Source organism: Camelus dromedarius, chromosome 10 (assembly GCF_036321535.1).
Source record: "Camelus dromedarius isolate mCamDro1 chromosome 10, mCamDro1.pat, whole genome shotgun sequence".
Taxonomy (NCBI): domain Eukaryota; kingdom Metazoa; phylum Chordata; class Mammalia; order Artiodactyla; family Camelidae; genus Camelus; species Camelus dromedarius.
In genome coordinates, this window is record NC_087445.1 from 57,382,672 (window position 1) to 57,407,603 (window position 24,932).

Sequence of the window (24,932 nt, forward strand, 5' to 3'; positions counted from 1 at the left end):
ATGTGAAATTGTGTAGCTGATTTGGGAAACAGACTGGCAGTTTCTTAAACAGAGTTACCATTTGACCCAGATATTCGACTTCTAGGTATGTATCCAAGAAAAATGAAAACATTATGCTCTCACGGAAACTTGTACAACATGTTCACAAAAGTGAAAAAGTGGAAGCAACCCAAATGTCTATCCACAGATGAATGGATAAACAAAATGTAGTATGTCCATACAATGAAATATTATTTGGCCATCAAAAGGAATGAAGTTCTGATCCATGCTCCAACATGGATGGGCCCTGAAAACATTATACTAAGTAAAAGAAACTGGTTACGAAGGAGCACATATCATATGAAGTGTCCAGAACAGGTAAGTCTAGAGACAGAAATTAAGATTAGTAGCTCCTTAGGACTGCAGGGTTTGTGGGGTGACAGCTAAGGTTGAGCAGGGGTTTTGGGGGAGTTAATAAAGTGCTATAAAATTGATCATGGTGATAAATGCACAACTCTACAAATATACTAAAAGCCACTGAGTTATATGCTTCAGATCGGTGGACTGTATGGTATGTGAATCTCTATACATAAACTATCAAAAATAGAGGATAGGCAGGTTTTCTTTATAACAGTATTCCAGCAAATAAATCAAGGACTAACAGAACTGTTAGTATCACAATTTTGCAACTTCTAATGGATGGCAGGCATTGGACACCAGTGGCTACTAACATGACAACAGGGGACAGAGAGCCATTACGTACCTCCTGATGACCAACATCCCCCCACCCATGATATAATCTTGCTCCCCACACTTCTCTTTCCACAGGGGGAAAAAAAAATCAGGCCTGGGACTGATTCAAACACTAGGTCCAACTGCCAACTGTAGGAAACACAGAGGAATGTCCTAAACTACATGGGACTGCAACTGGCAAGACCCAGCCTGTGGGAAATTCTAGAAACTCCTCAGGACAAATGACCTACTTTCTTCAACAAACAGCATCCAGGGAAGAGAAGACATGGAGGGGAAACCTACAGATTAAAAGAGATTTAAAAGACATTGTTTTCAAAAGGCAGAACTAAACTGCAATGTCGAGAGATGTACGCTTGGCTGATCAAACTTGGAAAGAGAGTAAAGAAGGGATTGCAGTAAAGTCAGGGTAGTTGTTGCTTCTGGTGCTGGGAGGGGATGTGACTGGGAGGGGATGTGACTGGGAGGGGGCAATGGTGGACTTCCAACTGGCTGGCAGGCTTCCAGCTCTTGAAGTGGGTGGTGGTACTAAGGCGACTGTCTACCTTCTAGTAGTTTATTACGCTGTACGTTTGTTTTATTCGTACATCTCTATTTGTGTTACACAAATCAATAATAACATAAATTAAAAAAAAAATCAAAACTTCATCAATGAATTACAGCCTCTCTCCTTCCTGGAAATACTCCCCTGGAGGCAACAATTCAACAGAAGCAGAAGGCTCGCTGTGCCACGGTGTTCTCTATAACATTACCTACTGGAGAAATAAGAACACAGCACTGGGGCTCATCAACACTTCAGAATATTATTCAGCCCTTACAAAAGAGAATTATGAAGATGAGACAGAAATATGGAAAATTCTTATGACAATGTTAAGTAGACAGAGTACAAAGGAACAGAAAGCTGTGATTCCAATGACATAAAAATACGGATGCACTGTACGTGGACTGCCTGATAAAAACGGAAAACTGGCAAAAGCTAGAACAGCTGTGTTAGCACGGAGAAACTGGACGGCTTTCTTCCCAAGTCTTAGCACTGGTCTTTCGGCAGTTGTCAGACAGCAGATACAATTTTTAAAAAATCATAACCTGGCACTCCTCCTCTTTGCCAATAACAATCCATCCCCTGGGTGTATTTTTTCCAATTACCATCCAGTGCTACCTGCCCTGAGCAACACCTATTATCACGGTGCCAATGCTTCATTAGCAGGCTTCCTAGTGGGAAAGAACTAGTTGGAGTAGAGCTTTAGCAGCAGGATGTAGCAGGAAGAGTTGGGCTGGGAGGAAGCAAGAGACCGATGCTCTAGTCCCAGATGCACCACTAACTGCAACCTTAAGCAGTTCAGAATTTCCCCCAACCCACAAGGCCACCCTGGACTTCTTCCGCAGCTGCACATCTGACATGGTGCCCTGAACACACGGGGGCTGCCGAAACTCAACTGATCCCAAATCCAACCTGCTCCCCACCTGGGCCTATTCTGGTTCAGGCTTACCATCCAGGTATGTAATTTTAACAGTCCCAGAGTATGCACTGAAAAAACACAGTTCCGCACATGTCAAATGAGGGAGGTCATTAGCCCAAGTTTCTGTCTAGGTCATTCTAAATTTTACTTTCCTGCTGTCTTTTTAAAATGGCTCTTAATTCAGAAGGAGCTCAAGGTGGAGGATGGGAAAAGAACCTTCCTAAGGGCAGTGAGTCTCTTATGCCAATGCCAGACTGGCTACTCTGTCCGCAGACCCTCACTCAGCTGGACTTGGAGGTGGCAGACAGCAGGGCCTGGTGGATAGGAAATGCCATTTTTTATTTGCCTATAAACACTTCCCCCCACTCACTTCCCCACTAAGTATGCTCTTTGGTCTCTTCTGCTGGAAGAGACAATTCCCAGGGGCCCGTTTCAGCTCTAAGAAGAATCTGGTGAAATTATGAGGGCTGCAATGAATAGAACGGTCCTTGAAACAGAAGTCCCAGGGGGTTAGGGCAGGTTGAAGACGGGAGGATCAAGACCACAGCACCTGAATCAACCATCTCTCACCTCTCCCAGCCTGCAGAGTGTCCACTCTCAAAACTGAGAAGGCTTCAGATAACTCACCTGCGCTGCCAGCCAGGACATCCTACCCAGGGCAGCCCCTAGAAGCCCATGAGCTGTCATGTCAGGTTTACTGGCCCAAACATTCCCTCCTCCAGCAGCTTCCCCAGCTCTCCTCTCCCCGCTCTCTCCAAGGCAGTAAGTGCCCCCTTCTCTGGGTTGTCACAAGCAGGCCCATGCCTTTACTACATACACACTTGTCACACTGCACCACAGTGCCCACATCCCTGTCTTAGTCTTACATCAGACTGAGCACTCCTAAGGGCAGAGACCAGCTATGTTCACCTGGGTACCATCCATCCTTCCCTCCATCCCCAAAGCACATGCCTGGCTGGCACAAAACAAGCACTTGCTGCGTGGGTGGATGGATGGGTGGGTGGGTGGATGGATGGATGGATGGGTTGGGTGGGTGGATGGGTGGGTGGATGGATGGATGGGTGGATGGGTGGGTGGATGGATGGATGGGTGGATGGATGGACAGATGGATGGATGATGGATGGGGGATCTTCTGGATGGGCCATGCTAAAGCATGAACAACAGACTGACATCTTACAAGCAGCAGGCCTAAAAATGAGAACACACTCATTAAAATCTTTTCAAATTAAGTTCTCTGTAAACAAGCACCTAGGGACCAGGGCTGTACTTCCAAGGCCATTTACCTAAACACAATTTCGTGGCTATTATGTGAAGTGCTGTCTAGTGATTACAACAGGAGATCCGTCAATGCGACAAGACTGGAAGCTGCTCCTTGTTGCCTCACTGTTAACTCGGTTTCCCCCTCTGTGATGAATCCATTAATTCATTCATTCAACAAATATTTACCAATTGCTCACCAAATGCCAGCCACCCTTCTGGGTGTTGGAGTGCACTGGGGTCACGTCTGGAAAAGAGTAGCTACAGGAAGCCCTCACCAAACAAGCCCCTCCTGGCGAGCAAAGTCATCCAAAACAGCTCAAGACCCAAGCCCACAGGTAGCGATGTCACTTATCTCCCTGCCTTAAGCAGAACGTGCTCAATGTAAAACCTTACAAAGTCCAGATCACGGTACTGAAATCCACCAACACTCCGTCTACTTCAAGACACATATGGCGAGCTGCCCCCAAACACGGCCGTCTCTAGAGAGCTCTACCCTTGAGTTCTTGCAGCCATGTTGCCTAGTTTTTCTTCCTCCCAATCTCAACACCTTACTTTTTACAAGGACCAGCAATCAGTGGTTTTGAGTCAGTATGTATCTCTATAGCAGCTCCTTCTTATCTGACAGGAGCTAAAAATAACCAAGCTCATTAAAATCATGTGTAAGGTAAGAGTATAGAGTTGCCAGCTAAAGACTGGGTCAGGCAGGCAGCGAGCCGAGGAAGGTATGGACATGGTGATAGCTTTGCTGGACAGTCAGGGGCTCCTATTTTGTTTATTTACTGGTTCCCAGCCATGGTCCTGATAAGGAAGACTGCTAGACAGCCGATGTCTTAATTGTCCTCCAAATAAATTAACCAGCCTGACCCTCTTAGATAAGATTCAACTGGCAACATCTTACTGCAACCTGACCCAAGTGCCATGTAATAGGTCAGGCGTGGTCCTGGAAGAACAAAGAAGATTGAAGCCAATCCATCCAAATCTCATTAGTCTCAATAACATAAGATGCCGTGCTTCCCAGGTAGGTCTGTAAGGAGGAAATAAGCTGGGTGAGAGCATGACAGCCAAGTGTATACATCCTCGTTGTGAACTAAAACGGGAAAGCATGGCACTTGGGCAGTGGAAGGATTTCAGGAGACTTGCAGGACGCCAGGCTCTCCTCCATCCACCACATCCATCAGATGGCATGTCCCTCTGCACTCATCTTCAGAAAGCTCTCTCCTTCCTCTTCATTATGGCTCAGGGCACATCACCTCACACGTGGACCACAGCAACAGCTCCCCAAGTGGTCCCACTACCTCTACTGTCTCCCTCATTAAGGCCCGTCTTCCTTGTGTTTGCCAGAATGGCCTCCACACAACACAGTCCTCATCTCAGTCACTTTTCTGCACAAAAACATCCACCAGAGGATGACATGCTGGCTTCTGAGCATGGTTGATGCTGCCCAACCCAATACTCCTTTTCTCTCCCCTAGGCCCTCCATGTGCCCCGGGCTCCAGGCAAACACGTTCTCCAACCACGATGCCCAACAGAGACAGCAGGTTGCACCCCTGTGTTTAGCCTGTGAAATTCCTTTGCCTGGGTGTCCCCCTCCTCCATCCGCACTCCTGTCCCCACCTGCCACAAGCCAATCCCCATGGCTACCTGGGGGCACCTTGTCCTGGCCATCTCTGCCTCTTGAGCATCTGACACTCTGAAGCTCAATAACCATAAACGCCGATGTGGATTAAGGAGAATCCTCAGTTCCCACCACAGTCTTCAAATGACCCACGTGTCAGAAGTCTGACCTTCCTGGCCCCCCTCCACTGGGAATGCCCTACAGCCGTCTGGGACCTGGGCGGGGAGAACCCCAGTACTACATCTCCCCTTCCGGAGTCCATCTATTGTAATCCAGGCTAGAACGCTGGGGTTTTGGACACCATACCACACTGTGGCCTCTCCTCATGGCTGAGGGAAATGCCAGGCCTTCTACAAAATACCATCAAGTTGTAGATTTTTATGTACAGGTTAAAAATAACCAAAATAAGTGTGGTGATGGTTTCTAAACCAAAGTGCAGGCTTTTGCATTTGTTCCAATTCAATGTCTTCTTAAACTGGCCCATGATCTAACCTTTTACGAACATTATGAGTCCCAGACTATTATCCCATGTATCAGTTACTGATCTCAGTTTTACAGTATATGGGAAATGTGAGAAGCAGGATGGGGCAGGGGTGCAAGAGGGAGGTCGGGGGTGGGGGTAGGGGTGGTGTCCACAGTACTAAGGTGCCCATCTGATGGTGGCCTCAACCTGGTTATGAATACGCACCGTTGTGCCCCAGCGGGGCCGTGCCCTGGGACTCTCAGAGGCAAAAATGTCAGGGAAACCCAGCTCCACTCCTTCTCTAGCAACACGGCTGCGACCTTAAGCAACCCCCACCCCAAGTCTCAGCTTCTTCATTCGAAAAGCGGGCTTCCCTCCTCTGCCTGGTCAGTCTTGCTAAGTCGTTGTATTAAGAGAAGCGCAAGAAAGCAAACGAGCATGCGCTGTAAACTGCAGCGTCCTGTGCACACGGAGGAACTGCCATCACTTACATCCAGACCTTATTTCTCTCACGTGTCCACAGGAATAACACGATGTGCTTTTTGCCAAAAGCTTAACAAAAACTGAGATACAGGAAGTCCATGATCCCATTCCCATTTAAAGAAAAATTGAGACTAGTCTGGTTTTGGTATTTTTGGTAAACTCATGTCGGTCCCTGGAGATCAACTCCTTCCTTTCCAAATCCTTAAACACCCCTACTTTAAACAGCTCTCAGAACTCTACCTGTTCTCATCCGCGGCCAGTAGTTCCCAGAAGGCACCTGCCTCAAAGCCTCTTTCAACTGTTTCTAGGAAGTGCTAATGTCACGGTTAGTTACTGGTTCCTACCCACATCCCCACAACCTGATAACTGGCTAGTGTTCTATGAGCCTTAGTAGGAAACGAGCTCTTTATTACACACACACACACACACACACACACACACACACACACACACACACTGGTCCAGGGGGTCTCTGTCCCCAATGCCATCACTACTAAGTCACCATAAACAAGTATATATGGTTTACTCCAGGATGTCTTAAACACAAATATCTGAAATTACCGAATAAAGTTACCTTGAAATTTCACCATGAGTGAGAAATAGCACCTCAGCCATCAGCCAGATTTGGTGACTCAAAACTGCAATCTACTGATGCAAAGACCATGCCGAAGTATCCATAATCTTCTGGACTTAAGGCCAGGTTGTCCAGCTTATAAATGTCACCTCCCAGCTGAAGAGGGCTTCCGTATTTGCAAAGGTTGCATGACCCCATTTTGCAGAGGAGCCTGAGCCTTAGAGAGGTTATGTGACCAAGTTCACGCTGCTCACAAGTGGTGGACCTAGAATTGGGACCCAGCCTTCCTGATTCTCAGGACAGAGTTCTTCCCACCTCATCCCACTGCTTCTCTACTCAACTCATTTACCTCTTTGGCTCCAAACACATGAGCCACGTCCAGCAAATAAGAAATATTTCTCAAGCCCAATTCAACCCACAGCTGCTGAGAGCCTACTCCATGCATGGCCTTGGCTACAGCTGGGATTCAGGGCCACACGGTCCAACATAAACAGATCTCATGGTATGCGGGTGGGGGGGATTCCCGTTTTGTCTGGAGGGCAGGAAAGTTGCAGCTGAATGCAAAGTAGTTAATTTGCTCACATACCATCACAAGCCAGGACACTGTATGTGGGGGACACCAACAGTCTGGGCGGCTCCTGGAAATGCAATTCTGGTAAAACAGAGCATATGTTATTAATTTCCTGACTTGCTTGGCTAACAATCTCTCAGAAATCAGAGGAAGCAACAAAAACAACTGCCCTTAATTTTGATCAACAAGGAAGTGAGAACAATCTTGGAAGAAAGTGACTGTCATTTTGGTGTACGTGTCAGTGAAGGAAGGCAGTGCTGATTGGTCCCAGTGACAACTGGGGTTCTCGCTCAAGCCCCGGAGAGGGGCTCTCTGTGTGCTAGCCGAGGTCTGGGCGGGCAGGCTGTAGGCCTAATGTTTCCAGCACAGAGCACTGCCACGCCGGCGTCAACTGATGCGGAGAGCAACTCAAAACACTGAGACTTCGTGGTACGTGATTAACTATTGACCAGCCTCTGCTCCAGGCTGATAAACCGTCTTCGGGCCAAACTGTGCATCTCAGTAAGGGTTCAAAGGGCTCATTTGTTTCTGCTGTGATAATTCAATGGCCCCAATGGCCATGATCCTATGAACCTTTTTCCAATCAGTATGGAATACCTAACATCTCCTAATGACTTTGATTTCTGTCTCCCGATAGCTCCTTCCAAGCACGCCTAACACATGTGACTCAACGGTCGGTTTAAGGGAGGGTTTCCCTTTTCTTCCTCAAGATGCTGGATGAAGTCAGGACACCTAAAGCTCCTTGATCCTGGCCGCCCTTAAAACTGGTTTCACCCAACACTTCAGATGTGGTGCCCTCCACTCTCAAAAAGAAACACTAAAACAGCACATGTCGAATACTCTTCTAATTTTTAGGTAATACTACCATTGGGCATATTTTAATAAACTATACTACTATCAGGCACATTTGAATATGCTACCCCTCCTGACAAGGACATTCACAAAATATCAGACAACCTCCCTACACAAAGGTCCACTGGACAAATCACTCTCAGAATTCTGGGTTGGGAGCCTTTTGGTGTTACCATTATTGTTAAGCAAGGTGAGCCGTGTAACTTGTCACAGGACTCTCTGCCCAACTGAATCTACTCGAATCCCTAGAGAATGGGATCGGGGACAGGAGACTGCCCTGAATGACCTCTAAGAAAGCTGCTTCCCACCCCAGTGGCCTCCAGCCTACATAAAAAGAGAAGCAACTACATGGGAACTTAAAAGGTCCTGGGGGCAAGCACCTAGAGTATTAACCTTCGTGTTAATCTTTTAAACTGTGGTATTTACGAACTTGGCTGCAAGGACTCTGTCCTTTTCCCTTGCATCTGGAAGAGATGGCACTGCTTCAACCACACAGAATACGGTGTTAGTGATATTCTGTGATTTCCAAGGTGAGTGACAGTTCTCTCAGGAGGCCTGCTCTGTGGGAAGAGCCAGCCACCGCGTGAAAAAGTCCAACTACCCTAAGACTGCCATGCTGAAGAGGCCACGAGCAGATGTTCCTGTGAACTGTCCCAGCTCAGCCCAGCCTTCCAGTCATCCCTGCCAAAGTGCCAGACGTGGAGGGGCGGCCCTCCTGGACCCTCCACACCAGCCAATCCGCAACTAAAAACCCTGGGTGATCCTGGTTGATGCCATGAGGAGCAGAACAAAATCCCAGCTGAGCCCCACTCCAACTGTTGACCAACAGAACCCACAAACTATGATAACAGCTGTTGTTTTAAGCCACTAAGCTTGGGGGAATTTGTTCACGCGACAGATAACCAGAATGAAAACCATGCGTGTACACAGATACAACATGTGTGTGTGGCATGCAAGAGATTTAGTATGTAAAAGGTTTTCACAGCTTTAAAAAACATTTCTTAGGAATCCCCACACTGAGATGCTAATTTAGGTAACATCTGCTTGGAGACAAGGAATTAGAATAAAAAATATATTAATTCTAAAAAAAAAAAAAGGATAAACTAACCCAAAAAACCATTCTCTGACGGCTACTAACCCTGTTGAGGAGAAAGACATTAAAATCATGCATTGAAAGGTCTTAGGTTGTCTTGCTCTATAGTCACACGCTGCATGTCAAGAACTCAATAAATTGCACTGAAAAGCGGGGAGGGGACTGTTACTGATTCAAAGGGACTTAAAAGACATTGTTTACTATGCAATGTGCTGTCTGTCCTTGACTCCTGATTCAAATAAGCCAAGTACCAACCACAAAAAGGCTTTGAGACGACAGGGGAAAGGTGAACAAGGACCTGGTACTAGACGACACTGAGGAGTCACTGCTGATTTTGCTGAGATACGCAGACAGACATACAGGGACATCAACTTAGGTATTAACAGGTGAAACCTAAGTGGTCTGGGGGCTGCTTTAAAGTACCCCAGAGAAATGATAATATGTAGCAGTTGTATACACGACAGTTTCATCGCACTGTTGACTCAACTTGTACATTTGAAAATTTCCATAATAAGAAACTTAACAAAAACCCCAAACTGCAAAGGAGTGGAGGGTTGGAGGGTGTCAGCACGGTCTGGCCTGAGCCTTGCCTTGGAGCATCTGAGCCACTGGTTAGGAAGAGACGCCTCTGTCCACAGCGGAGTGATGGTGCTCAGGGAAGCAGAAGATGACTCCAGGTCAGTAACAAGTGATGTTCTGCCATGTCAATAAACCATAACACAACATGCAGACCTCCATCCGGACTCCACCCCCAGTACCTCCCTGAGGACCTGAAGTCACATTTGATCCCTCCCCTAGTCCTGGGTGCAGCTTATAACGGGGCTGCACTGCCGTACTTTGTGTTCCCAACTTCGCAGACACAAATAACATACTTTTACAGCAAGAAATAAAGTATGAGCAGCAAGAGAAGCCAATTCTTTAAGCTTTGGACACCAAAGTTAACACCAAAGTTAACATTCTATCTAATCTGAAACAATGGTTTTATCCCTTAAGACATTTCTGAGGGGTACAGAATTGATTCTTAATCTTCAACTAAAAATAAAGCACCCACCATCTGTGGCCCATGAGTACAAGCATTTGACACAGAACAGGACACGCTCCCAGGTGGCGGACCTCCAGACAAGAGTCCCCAGAGCCCCGTATGGAACCCTACTCGGCATCCAAGTTACCAAATAAGAATACAGGAGTGGTCCAGAAACCAGCACATTCCAGTCCTTCGTTTTACAGATGGGGAAACAAGGCGAGAGGCCGGTCATGCCGCCTGGCAGCCCATGAGAAGCCAGGAATTAAATACCAGCCTTCCAACCCTGAGCCCAATAACCATTTTCTTTCTTAGGACTATCTTGAGACAAAATGCATTATAAATGTTAACCTGAATAGGAAAGAAAGAGACCAGCCATGCATTTCTGCTACGGAAAGGTTAAGAACAAAACAAGCAATACCCTCAAACCAGAAATATCAGGTGTTAAAAACTCCTGGACTATAAAAAGGGCTTGGTTTGGGCAAGTATTTTTGGCTTTTTAAAATGGTGGATCAGAAAAGGAAAAGAAGAGAGCGAGAGAGAGAGAGAAAGAAAAAACCGCAGGAGAAAGAAAAAGAAAATGAAACAAATTTGTGCCTGACTAAACAGTAACATGCAATTAAAATGATGGATGCCTTTGCGCCAGAGGTTGCGTCTGAAACAAGCTGCTGGAAGAAGGGCAGCCCTGGAAATAAATTGCCAAATTACTTTTTGCAGCCAGATTGCAGATTCTCCCTCTGTGTAATTCTCAGAGCAAGTAACTCCACATAAATAAATTTGCAACAAATTCCCAGGAAACCCAGCCAAGAAACATGAACAGAAAGAACTAATTTTGGGTGGACGACTGCCCCCACCCATCCTGCAACTTAGGAATGCGACTAAATTTGCAAAGGCAGGTCAGTGCTACCACGCATACTTCCCTCAATTACCGGGCCCTGTGATGACTGTTCCCCTTTTCCTGGTGGAGCCCCTCACAGTTCTGAAAGTTCTGGGTGTCACAACACACTCCATGATGCAGTGGCTGAAGGCAGGGACTCTGGGATCAGCATGATGGGGATCTGAGTTCCAGCTCTGATACTCAGCTTAGGATGAGACTGGTGTCAGGAAATGTCTCTCCTGGTAAGGATGTGTAAGGATTACATGAAACGAAGTGATCAATTTAACAGGGCACTGCCCCAGGGTTCCCCCAGAGGACAGGTGGCCTCATTCTAGGGAACCTGTCATTCCCTGAAGATGAGCTTCACGGAGGCAGAGTGACAGGGGAGTGTCATGGCATGATGAGCTATGTCCCTCCAACATTTGTATGTTGAAGCCCTAACCCTCTAAAGCCTCCAAATGTGGTTGTAATTGGAGACAGAGGTAATTAAACAGGTAATTAAGTTGAAATGAGTTCATCAGAGTAGGCCATATCCTATTGGATTGGTGTCCTTACAAAGAGAGAGATTAGGTCACACACACACACACACACACACACAGACACACACACCAGGGACGCACAGAGAAATGACCACGTGAAGACAGAGGGGGAAGGGGCCGCAAGGGGGCGGCCATCTTCAAGCCCCGGAGAGAGGCCACCAAAGAAACTGACTCTGCCGGCACCTTGACCTTGAATCTCCAGCCTCCAGAACTCTGAGAAGGTAACTTTCTGTTGTTGAAGCCACCTAGACCGGGGTACTTTGTTACAGCAGCCCAAGCCAACTAGCACAGGGAGGAGCATAGGTTCAAGTCAGGACCAACCTTGAATCTGGGCTCCACCCCTCACAGCCAGCATGATCCCAGCCAAGCCCCTTAACCTCTCAAGCCTGTCTGCAGTCTGCAGAATGGACATAACGCAGCACCCATCCCACCAAGCAATGGTGAGGGTGGGATGAAAACAAAGGCAGAGGGCCCCAGCCAGCATGGTCACGGCTGTGCCCGGGACCTCAGATCGAGCCCTGGGAACTTCCCACCACACCCCTCCTGGGATCCAAAGCGTTTGCTGGGTGGCAGCCTGCAGACGCTCTGCATGGTGTTCCCTGGGACTGAACTGATTTGAGGGGATGTGTCCCCAACAGCCTGGACACTTCTCAAGCCACAGCACAGTCTCAGGCCCCACCCTTGGCTGGGATTCCGTAAGGATGGACAGCGAACGCAGCAAGCAAATTAGCCTGCATTTGAGTACTTTCAGTGATCCCACCAACCGCTAAGGCACAGAATTTCAGGGCTTAATTTACTTGGTTCTGTGTACATGCAAGATTTTCAAAAAAGGTTGTTAATGAGTGGAAAAGCACCTGAAAGTTTTAACCTTGTCTATGGTGAGCTTGGCTGCTAAGAGTCATAAAACTATAACCAAGGCACCACCATCCATGCACCTGATGGAGGGGTAGACAAAAAAATGTTGTCTTCTTATAAATGGCCTTTGATTTTTCATTCTTCTCCTCTCTCTTTTTCTTTTGGTGAGTCAGTAGTCTTAAAAAAGTCTCCTGCAAGAAGACGGCAAAGAATGACACATTCAGAAGAAGACAAGGAGGGTGTGATGCCCACAGCCTCTCTGTAGGTTTGGATTTGTAAGGACGGCATTGTCAAGATTATTTCCCTAAGGTACGTGGTTTGTGGTTAGCGTGAGCTGCCGTGAGAAGAATTCTGACTGCAAGTTCACCACACACACAGGGAGCCTTTCCTTACCCATTACCTAAGGGGAAAAATGTCCCAATCATACATGCATTTTTAAAAGCAACCGCTGAGGACTAAGCCACGTAAAAGCACTGGCTAGTACTGTGGGATGTACTTTAAAGTAGAAGACACAAAGGGGAAGTTATTTACAGAACTAAACACCTAGGTACAGAAGCAGTAACTCCTCGTCATCTTGAACTGCTATGGACTGGTCACAAGTTAACCCCAATATCTCCCGGTTCAGGCAGAACTAACCGGCCTAGAGTAGCTTCACACACAAGAAAAGACCCCAGAGCCCCAGGACTTCAAACCCACGTCAAAAGGTATTCTTCTAAGATGGCCTCTAATTCAGGCATTGAACACCGACCCCCAAACCTTCTCAGAGACCTGGGAACGTGCGAGCAGGAGGACAATGTGTACAGGGCGACGCAGGTGCCGCCCATATCCCAGGAACTGGAGAGTTTCTGCCAGACGGTGCACGGACAGGGACCTTTCTCACGAGTGAGTGGGGCGCAGTCACCACCGAGATCGAGCCAGCTGCTGCTCTCTGGGAATTCAGACTGTGCTATCAGACCCTCCAATTTTTCCAATTTAAAGCCTTGTATAGACCTCTAGTCTCCTTTTTAATTGGGGAGTGAACACACAGACAAAAGTGCACGGGTCATACGTGTGCAACGCAAGGAAAGAGCAGAAGTGACCACAGCCGTACAACCACCACCCAGGTCAACAAATTGAAAGATCCCAGCCTCCTGGAATTCCCTGTGTGCCTGGAAGTCCCTGTGTGCCCCTTCCCAACTCCCATCCCTCCTTCCTTCCCACAGGTGCCGCAGACTGGTTGTGCCCAGGGTACATGGACCCACACGGCATGTACACTCCTCTACAGCCCCATGGGGCCAGTGCCCTCCAATCCACAGACCTTGTGTTGCTGCACAAAGGCACACAGGTGGCACTTCACAGCCCTAAGTGGAAGGGAAATGAGGCCCAGGTGGATTTCCCTTTGTGGATTCGCTCACAGCAGAGACAGACTTGGGAACACAGCAGGAGGAGTCAAAGATAAGAAGCACTAGGTGTGGGTGGAGGGGGTGGTCAGAGTCACAAGGGAGGGTCTGTTCCCGGAGCAAAAGGACAGAGGACAAAAGGACAGGGTAGGTGGCAGGTGCAAGGGGGAGGAAGCCAAAGTTCACAGCCACCAATGACGCAGAAAGGGAACACAGCCCACACTGGGGCAGCGGGGACCAACCCTGGCGCCCACGGAGACAGCATTCTCCCCAGGGGACACCAAGCAGGCCGGATTCCGGGAAGAAGGAAGAACCACCAAAGATTACCTAGTGCTCTTTTTAAAAAACTCTTCTTCAGAGTCAATTTCAAATAAATGTGAAGTAAACAGAATAGTAAACACCTGTCACTCAGCTCTAACAAGGATCAACGCTCTGTGTCATCTCTTCCGACTCAACCCTCCCCCTGCTCCCCATTAATTTTTTCACACTTCTTTCTCGGGGATGGTGGTAAACGTACTTACATCTAAACATGCAAATCTGAGCCATCCCATTTTGACAGACAGAAACGTCTGTGTAACTCACACCCCAATCCATTCGGCACGTTCCTGTCTCCCCAGAAAGTTCTCGGGTGCCCCTTCCCCGTCAGTCCCTGGCCATCCCCGCTCCCCTAGAAGCAACAGCTGTTCTGAATTGTTTCCTCCCCAGATGGGTTTTGCCAGTTCTGCAACCACACATAAATGGAATCTTGCAGAGGGAACTCTTCTGGGTAAGGCCTAAGCATCATGCCTGCGAATACAGAGAGATGAGCTTGAAAATTTACCTTGGGGCCAAGCTGTACAGACACGTCTTCATCGCCTTCCTCACACCATCCTATGTGGATAAACCATAACGCTTTAACATAAACATCTGAGATAAAAATAACCTGCACTGAGATTCAGAGCCATGATTTTCAATGAATTACTCAAATCTTAATTCTTTCCTGGGTCCCATGTTCCAGACACCAGTTTCTGCACCTAAAATGTGTAGCAACAACCACCACGGAGCTCTGACCTGCAGTGTCCTCTGAGAAGCAGGGTGGACCACTGTTTTTTTGGCTTTTCGTTTTTCCTGTCTCCTGCCCTGGCTTTTCCTTAAGCGAGAAAACCTGGTAAAAGCAGATAACAGCTGTAGAGTTCTCTGCAAGTGCGAAAGACACATCTCACTATACTGGCAGTTGCTTGAGGAAAGAGATGGATCTTTGACTCAGTATCGAATCCACCCTGCCCCTGGCATGGTTCTGTGCATACAGTAGGCCATCAGTAAATGCCTGTGTTGCTTGTTATTCATTCTTCCTTGAAGATATTAAGGCCACCCAGGTTTGGGAGGCAATGGAGCAGAGGGGCAAGAGCTTGGGCCACCTTCCTTGTCTACTGTGTGCAGTGGTGACAGGAGCCCTGGCACCTGTCCTGGGGACTGTGTGGCAGGCACAGCCCAGGGCCTAGTGGAGAACAAGCTTCTACAGGTCTACAGCCGGCAGCCCCTGTTACTCTCTGCCTTGGCCCTGCGGATGTGAGCTGCATTCAAACCCTCACCAGACTCCTCTCCATGTGTCTAACCTACTGGGCCCTCACACTGGCCTCGAGTGAATCCAGGTTATGTGGCACCCTAAAGTTTATGCCACTTGGAGGTCCTCTTAAAGAAATAAAATGCAAAAAAAATCTTATATTTTGCAGACTTTAAAAAAACCAAGGACCCAGCAAACAGTACTGGGGCCCCTCCCCGCTGCTGCTCCACCCCCGTGTTCTCAACCTCGCCAACCTCATGCACAAAGCTGGGGGGAAGGATCACGTCTTGGCTTCCCATCAATTCCACTCCTAAATCCAGTCATCAGATCCACTGGATTCCACGTCTTCAAACTCCACTGCATCTGGCCCTCGGTCCATGCCCAGCGCTAACCTAGTTCAGACCCGAGTTACAACAGCCTTATTAGCCTGACTGTCCACCTTCATCCACCCTAGAGCCTAACTCCAAGCACCCAGTGGTCCTAGCCTCCCTTCTCATTTCCCCTGTTTCAGCACCGTCACTCAATGTCCAAACCAACCCAGCACGTCCCTTGAAGCCATCCCTGATGGAAATCCACCTCTCCCTCCAATGAACCAACACATACAGTGTCAACAATCCAGCTCTGATGGTGCCTAAGTCACTCTGCCTGGTATTAAGGTGACCTGAGAAGCAAAATGAGGTAGCAGAGCTCCCAAGAGTCAAAAGAAAAAATACACCTTTCCAGGCTCAGCCACCTCTGAGGATAGGGAAGGCTGGCACCTTGCTGCTGATCGGTGTGCATTATGACGAGGACTAAGTGAGATGAAGACTGGGAACGCACTTGAAGACCAAATGTTCTCAGCAGGACCTTAGAACCCGTGGCCAGCCTTGGCCCTGCTATGAGCCATAAATTCCCCGTAATGAGCCTTCTCACACCACAGCCATTTCAGATCCTCCTATACCAGGGAGCAGCTGCTCCCGTGGCTGCAAAGATAATATGTCTCTTTGACAAGGTCCAGATCGCCCCAAGCTATTCTTCAAATATAAGAGGTAGTACAGTGTAAAGATTAAGAACGTTTTACCACAGATTAAAAAAAAAAAAAAGACAAGACAAGAAAACACAGCATGATCATCACTTTTTTTGTTGAAAAAAACTTTTTTAATCCATCCTTAGCACAAAGGTGGTAGGGATTACACACCAAAATGTAAATGAAGTGGTGATCTCTCACTGGAGGTTTTATCTGATTATTCTGTGCTTTGTTTAATTGATAATTTCTAAAAATTCTAAAATAAATAAGCATGCTTTCATTCTTCTTCTTTTTTTTTTTTTTTAAAGGTACAGAACCAGTATGGTAGGATAACATTTCTTTTTTATAAAACCAATATTTTTCTCATTATTTTTCCCTTTTTCTTTTCCCATTCAAGCAACTAGCTGTTCTGTTTTCATTGTCTCAGAAAAGGTATGTTATAATTCGAAAATAAAGATTAAAAAAAAAAAACAAAGATGAAGACCATGGATGCTGAAGCCACACTTCATGGGTCCATCACATTCTAGTGGCAAGACCATGGAGGAGATATTTACCTGTCCTGCACCTGTTTCTCATCCATACAACACGGCAGTAGCTACCTTGAAAAGTTTTTGTGAGAATTAACCAAGTATACATGGAGTGCTCGGAACTATGTCTGGCACATAGTAAGCACTACTTTTGTAAGAAATCCTTTAGTCGGGATCCCCTCTACCTTTCAGGAGTTCTTGAGACTCATTCCTTAACATTTCCATGATGCTGGAATATCAGTTGGCTTCCAATACTGGATGCATAATCCTATGCTGGACCTCTGACACGTGTGGGAAATCTGTAAGGAAACTGATCCCTCCAGTTGAGCCAAGGGCTTTAACTGTAAAATCCACCCCACGAATTCTGCTCTGCAGTGCCTCGAGGGGTACCGCTAGAGGCTTCTGGTCCTGGAACTGCATCATATGTTGTTCTTATGCTTAAGATTAATTCTGCCTTGAAGTTTTGTTCTTGTCTTTCAAATTCAACTTCATAGGTTGAGCTCATACCTCTATAATCTCTAAAGATCAAGGTCAACAGCAGGCAGAGCAGACACCAGCAGGACAGTGGAGGGGCTTTTTAAAAGCACTTACGTGCTGTGTGTGCTCCAGCATGTTGCTTAACCTCTCCGTGTCTCAATCACTTCACCTGTATAATGAGGATGTTAATCACACATTCTGCATGAGCCTATTTATATGAAGTATCGAGAGTTGGTAAATCCATAGAGACAGAAAACAGAGTAGTGAGTGCCAGAGGCTGGGAAGAGGGGAGAAAGGAGAATGACTGCTCAATGGGTCCAAGGGTCATGAAAATGTTCTGGAGCAAGGCAGTGGTGATGGTGGTTGCCTAGCAGAGCGGATGTACTAATCGGTTAAAATTTTTTGTTATTAGTATTTCACCAAAAAGAAAAACATATTCAAAACAGAAAGTCAACCCTGTTACTTATTATTCAAAGTACCACATAAATAACTACAAAAGCATGAAATGTACTGGGTCCTACGCAAGGCAAAACGGCCTGCAGGTTCCCAGGCAGGAGACAGAATCTTATATAGGAGTAGCAGGGTGGGGCTTCGGGACAAGCCTCATAAACATGGCCACCTCTGAGATGGGTCCCAAAAGATGACTGGACCCTTATGAGATAAGAATCAGCCCATGAGAAAGGGAAGACACACAGGGGAGAAGTGCAGTGCAGAGCGGGGGTGGGGCTGCCAGAGAACCGCTAAGGTGACAGCCCTGGGGAAGACCTGTGCAGGCGTGAACTCAGAGCCTGAAAAGGACATTCGGTCTAGTCCTGTCATTTACTGGCTTTGGGACGTTGGTCAAAAACCTTGCTGCTGAACTTTCTATAAAACCGCAATGCCCACAGTTCTCTTGACGAGGTGGCACGAGGATTAACTAAAGCCATGAAAGAGCTCCATCTCCACGTAAAACATGACACAAACGTAAAGGACGGGACCCTGCAGAATACTGGCTCTCAAACTTGACTGCAAGCGGCATCACATTCTGGTGCCTGGGCCCTGCCTCCCATGCCCTGTGGTCCTGGTGGTGGAGGTCAGGGTGCACCCCGGCAGAGCCGGGTGGCAAAGCCATGATGCGGGGAAGGCTGGACACACACACAGCCCATCTGAAGATGCAGACGATGCAGACCACTGGACCATGGAGGTGGCGGGTGGGGAACCTTTAACCTGACATCCTTACACACTGAACCAGGGCTAGGTGAGGGGCCAGGAGATGTGCGCTGCAAGTCTAGAACAATTCCACGCCCCTCCCGAAACCAGCTCCTCAGAAGCAGGGCCCACAGTTTTGACCACTTCACATTCCTCTCACGGGGCCTTGCACACACTAGACGATCTCTATGTTTCTGTATTTTGACTTCGTGTTTTGTTGTTTTTAACGAATAAATGAAAATAGCTGGAATACAACGGGTCCTGTCAGTAAATAGAATGAACTGTAGCTCTTCGGAAAACTCATCTGTGTGGAAGTGCTCATCCCCTGAAGTGAGTTAATAAGATAAATGACATGTTACAGTAATCCAAGTACACGCAATTCTTCTTTTACTTTCAGAAGACAGCACGTAATTTTTGCATTTTTCTTCAGGGGCCTCTTTAATGAAGAGGAACTATCCGCCACAGCTTTTAGAACAAAGCTAAATGCCTCTGGACTTCAAAGCAAAGTAAATCCTACGTAGAATACTAAGGAGTCCTGAACAAACCCTTCTGACCTTGGATCCTCTGCTCTCCCATTAAAACATCCCCCAGCCAGATCCCCTCTTCTCCGCACTCTCCCTCAAACACCCACGGGATCCGCCACCAGCAGTCTGGGTGCAGGAACGGGGGCCAGTGCCAGGCCAGCCCGGGCCCCTCCCTGGACTGATGGGCCACTCTGGCTGCCACCCACACAGACTGCAACTCACTGGACAGGTGGTTCGGGCGTCGGGTCTCAGGCTCCAGCAAACAGGAGCCATAAAAGGACTGCAATCGGAGAAATGCTGCGTAACGGGCTGCCAGGGTGCACAGGGCTGCGGGTTAATAACTAACCAGCTGGAGCCCTTCCAGTTTATCGGGCTTTCCGGGGTGAAGCCCACGGCCACTTCCTGGGCGGGCGCCGGGGAAGGCAATGTCTCTCTGGGCTGGGGGAGGTCCGCGGCTGAGGCAAGGGAGCCCCGAAGAGGCAGAGGGACCTGCTGCTGTCACTCGGCCCCTGAGAGAGGAGCCGGGAGGGCTGCGTGCAGGAAACCACTCTTATTACACACTAATTACTGCTCATTTGCCACAGGTGAGCAGCAGCCAGCTGCGTGGAGCAGCAGGCATGTTCCCAGGCAGATAGGAAAGCCCTGCCATCCCAGAATGAGGCTTTGGACCACGTGGCCTTCAAGTGCTCCTTTCAGAGTAAAACCCAGAGGTTCCCGCTGCCCCACCGTCTGTCCCATCTCCCTTCTCTCTGCAATGTTCATTGACTCTGCTCCTAAAATGTCTGCTGGCACCTCCAGCCAGGAGATGGATGCAAAGGGCTCACTGGGGACCTTCCATAGAACATAACGGAACCCAAACAGGAGTGAGCTAGAGAACATACAGAGAATCTCAAGGTCAAGGGAGCCATTCAAAACTGAAGTCACACACCTGCACCCCAATGTTCATAGCAGCATTATTTACAATAGCCAAGACATGGAAACAGCCTAAATGTCCATCAACAGATGACTGGATAAAGAAGATGTGGTGTATTTATACAATGGAATACTACTCAGCCATAAAAACCGACAACATAACGCCATTTGCAGCAACATGGATGCTCCTGGAGAATGTCATTCTAAGTGAAGTAAGCCAGAAAGAGAAAGAAAAATACCATATGAGATCGCTCATATGTGGAATCTAAAAAAACAAACAAACGAACAAAGTATAAATACAAAACAGAAACAGACTCACAGACATAGAATATAAACTTGTGGTTGCCAAGGGGGTGGGGGGTGGGAAGAGATAGACTGGGATTTCAAAATTGTAGAATAGATAAACAAGATTATACTGTATAACACAGGGTAATATATACAAGATCTTATGGTAGCTCACAGAGAAAAAAATGTGACAATGAAAATACACATGTTCATGTATAACTGAAAAATTGTGCTCTACACTGGAATTTGACACAACATTGTAAAATGATTATAAATCAATAAAAAAAAAACTAAAGTCACAGAGCTGATGAAGAAACAGAACAAAAAGAAAAGATACTCTTTTAATCAGATCTACTGAAAACATTCCAAAGATGAGGAATCTGGACCTTTTCAAAGAAGCAACGTCCAGTGAAAGATAAGAGGAGAACTGGGCTCACTGGTGGGGGCTGAACAAGGAGCAGGAAGCTTGGAAGCATTATTTCAAGCCTCAGTGCCTTTGCATATGCTGATCTGGCCACCAGGAAGCTGTTCACTTGTACTCAGAACCAAAAGCTTTCTCCCTGAAATTTTCTGGTTGCCTATTTCCCCTTCCTAGTCCTCCCACCTTAGACTTACTTCCTTTAAGCTTATTTAAAAGGCCCTATGGCACCTTTCATACCAAGTGTAATGACTTATCTCCACTCAAGCTTCTCGAGGGCAAGGAACATGTCTTATGGTTCTCTGTGTGCCCTGAGTCAGATGCTTTAAATTTTGCCAGTACCAGCTGTATCTCAGGGTAACCAAATGTTGAGGATGCCAACCAGGAAATCCACAGAGTGGGAAACTATAGAGATGGCCCAGCTTCTTCAACATATAAATGAGAAAAGAAGAAGAAGGAAGGGAAAACTCTAGATTAAGAGCTTTAGATAAATTGTGGGGCGGGGAAGCAAGATGCTGCTGCTTAAAGGACACAAACTTTCTATTGTAAGATGAGTAAATTCTAGGGAGCTAAAGTACAGAATGGTGACTGCAGTTAATAATAATGCAGAGTATACGTGAAATGTGCTAAGATACACACACAAAGAAGTGCTGCCTGGTGAGGTGACAGATATGTTTTATTAGCTTGATGTGCAGTAACCATTTCACAATGCACAAGTACATCCAATCACAATGCTTTCCACCTCAAATGAATACCATTTTCTGTCAAGTATACCTCACTAAAGCAAGGAAAAATAACATTTAAAAATTTTTGCTGAAGAGCTCTAGCTAAAATATCAACCAACTATAATGAAAGGTCCTCACTGAGAACCAAATAAGAAAATCTGAACACTGTGTATCTGAAGCTAAGAAACAATTGTTAATTATTTTTAGGCGTTTTAATAATATTGTGAATTTTTTTTAAAACATAGCCCTTACCTTTTAGATAACTGGGAGTTTGGAATTTGTTTTAAAATGACTGGGAGGGAACAGAGGTGAGGAATCAGATGAAAAGAGAGGGGCCATATTGGTACATGATGGAGCTCAACAATGGGTACTTGGGTTCATCACGCTCGTTATATGATGGGGACCTGGGCATCTCTCTGCTTTTGAATGTGTTTAAAATTTCAATAATAAAAACTGAAAAGGGAGGGGTGGGCAGAATTGAATGCATGCCAGAGATCCTGCAACTGCTCACCAAAAGCCACCAGCAGCAAGACTTCAGTTCACGCACAGCAAAAACGGAAGTGAACGCATTCATTCCTACTCAACGAGGAAAAGGCTGCAACAGGAACTTAGAGAAAAGCGTTCTCTCTTGCTCCACTGAGGTGAACTCAGGGGAGGAAGTGGGTGTGGGAGACTATCTCATAAAGGCCAGCGGGCAATGAGCTGAACACGATGAGAAAAATACAGTGTAACTAAAAACAGGCAAAAGTCATGAAACCAAGCATTCCAGGAGGAAATGCGTTCATGGTTCACGCACACAGGCAAAGATACTCAACCCCATCGGTAACTGGGGAAAAGCAAAGACCACAAAGAGTTCCCACTAACTCCCGTGAGGCTGGTAAAATAAAACAGAAAAGCTGCCCAATGCCAACGGCTGAAGAATGGATTAGCAGATGCTTTTCTGTGCTGCTGGGACTCTGGAAAACAATTTCGTGTGACCTTAAAAGGCCCTGCCTGCCGCCCTCCCGGCCACTGATACATACCCAGGAGAGACGCTTGCTTGCATATGTGCACCAGGAGACCAATTTCTGAAGGTTCAGAGCAGCATTTTCTTCTCACAGTTCCAAAATGAAAACATCCCAAATGTCCACCAACAAAGGATACATTCTGATATATTCATGCAGAGCAGCAAGAGCTCCAGTTACCTCATCAATATGGATGAATCTCACAGACACGGCATTGAGTGAAAAGTCCATTTACTATAAAGTTCACAAATATGCAAAACGAACAATGTATCATAGAGGAAAACACACATATGCAGCAAACCCAACAGGGAAAGGAAGGGATGAGAGACAAACTTCAGGAGAGAGGGAGGGAGGGGAAGGCGATCAGGGAGGAGTGGGGTTGGGGGAGGGCGTGTTAGCAGTACTGGTGATGCTCTTTGTTCTAAAGCTGCGTGGCGGGTACACAGATGCTCACTGTATTATTTTTCTTTAAAACTAATCATGTTACAGACACTCTTGTATTTTTATTTCATCATTAAAAGATTTAAAGAATGGACTGGACAGAAGACTTGCCAACACTGAGCAACTCAGACAGAAATGTAAGAGCGAAAAGACCAGACAACTGGGAAACGTGATCAGCATGAAAAAGAAGAGCCCCGGGCAAGAGGTGCCAGATGCCAAAAACAAAACCCTAAGGGGAGGGCTGGGGACATCCAAGTCTCTGAACAGGCAGGGCTGAGTAAGGAAGACCTGGAAGTGCAGAAAAGTCCATAACCTGGATAAATGGCTCAACAAAACGTAGTGTATCTGTACCCTGGAATACTATTCAGCCTTAAAAAGGAAGGAAATTCTGATCCACACTACAACATGGATGGCCCCTGAAGACATTACGCTAAGTGAAAGAAGACAGATGCGAAAGGACAAACACTGCATGATTCCACTATAGGAGGCACCTGGCACAGTCAAATTCAGAGAGACAGAAAGCAGAGTAGAGCTTACCAGGGGCTGCAGGGAAGAAGGATGGTTGAGTTGGTGTTTAATGGGCACAGAGTTTTCATTTGGAAAGATGAAAATGTTCTGGAGATGGATAGTGGTGATGGTTGCACAGGAATGTGAATGTATTTAATGCCACTGAACTATACACCTAAAAATGGTTAAAATGGTAAATTTTATGTTACATTTACCACCATAAAAAGAAGTCCACAACTCAAAAGAAGGTGCAGCTGAGCAAGCGAGCTGGTAATAAAGGAGAGACACCATCAGGCCTGCCTCAAGCCCCTTGAGCACACGCAGAATATGATGCGGGTGACAGCATCATTCAGACATGAAACGGGCATGGCAGAGACACCACAGAGCTGAGGGATGCTGACTGTGCGGACACCTGCGGAACCAGGCGGTCCATGTCCTCCCAGCTGGGCAGCCGGCTGCGTCGGCAATTCTGCCCCTGGGACTGAGCTCAGTGCTGGGAAACAAAGAAGCTTGGGATGATCCCATGGGTGGCACAGGGCCCTGGGGATATCACCCTCCAGTTCTCAACTTCAAGAAGGAAATGCTGGGCACTCAGCCAGCTATCACTTTGGGGAAAAGAACCTGCAATAAATGCTGAGAAATGGTAGACGGAATCCAAATGCCAGAGATGCTGAAAGGCAAAGAGATTCAGGAAACACAGGGTGATTTAGGGCATGAAATTCTGACCTGTCAAATCACAAAGGATTCTGACCTTCCCTGGAGTTCCACAGAGCACACATTTCAAACAGATAGATTAGGTGTGCACCACATGGGCTGGGAAACAGCCCTGGAAGACGAGTCAGGAAACAGATTCATTTCTGGCTCTACCACACTTAGAAGCTGAGTGGCCCAGGACCAACTGCTCCCTGAGACCATGCGTAAAGCGGATAATGACACCTTCCCGGATGGCAGCAATTAAGGGAAGTAACAGAGATTCTGTGAGCCTAGGGGGTAGGGTTGCCTAACAGGTACGATACCAGGTGCTTTGCGTATCAACCTCCAACCCCAAGAGACAGGCAGAGACAGGCATTACTATACACAGAGGGAGAGGGGGAGAAAGAGAGAGAGAGAGAATGGGGGTGAATTTAAGTAATCCAGAATAAGCACAAAAGATGGCACCAAACTGGGTAAGAAGCACGTCCTGAAGGTTTGGATGGGAAGACATTTTTTTTAAAGAGGGGGATGGACAGGGTGCACACCACGCTTATAAACATGTATGCACAAAAGCACGAAGATTGAGGGGAGCAGTGAAACCAACCAGTTGCTATGCAGTAGGATGTAAAATGCTTTTCTTTGTGACAATTTTAGTGTTGCTCTATTAAACACTTTTTTAAAATGTAGCCTACTTCCAGCCTCAGTGTTGAAGAATTATGGGCTTCAAACCAGAATGCACTCTGGGCGAAACCACACTCACCGAGTATGACTACAGGTGTCAATCCCATCTCTGGAAACCCCAAGGGGCCCAGAAAGGAGGACACCTTCCCGAGGCTCAGGGTCCCCATCCACCTCGGGGCCTCTGGGGCCGCTCACAACCCACCGCCCCATCCCAGTCGTGCTGTCAGAGG

At 47.0% G+C, this 24,932-nt stretch overlaps 1 protein-coding gene across 4 annotated transcripts in view; it reads right to left on the reverse strand.

Moving 5' to 3' along the window:
- Window positions 1-24,932, reverse strand: part of EPB41L4B (erythrocyte membrane protein band 4.1 like 4B) — a 121,733-nt gene that overhangs the window by 89,662 nt on the left and 7,139 nt on the right. The window lies entirely within an intron of this gene.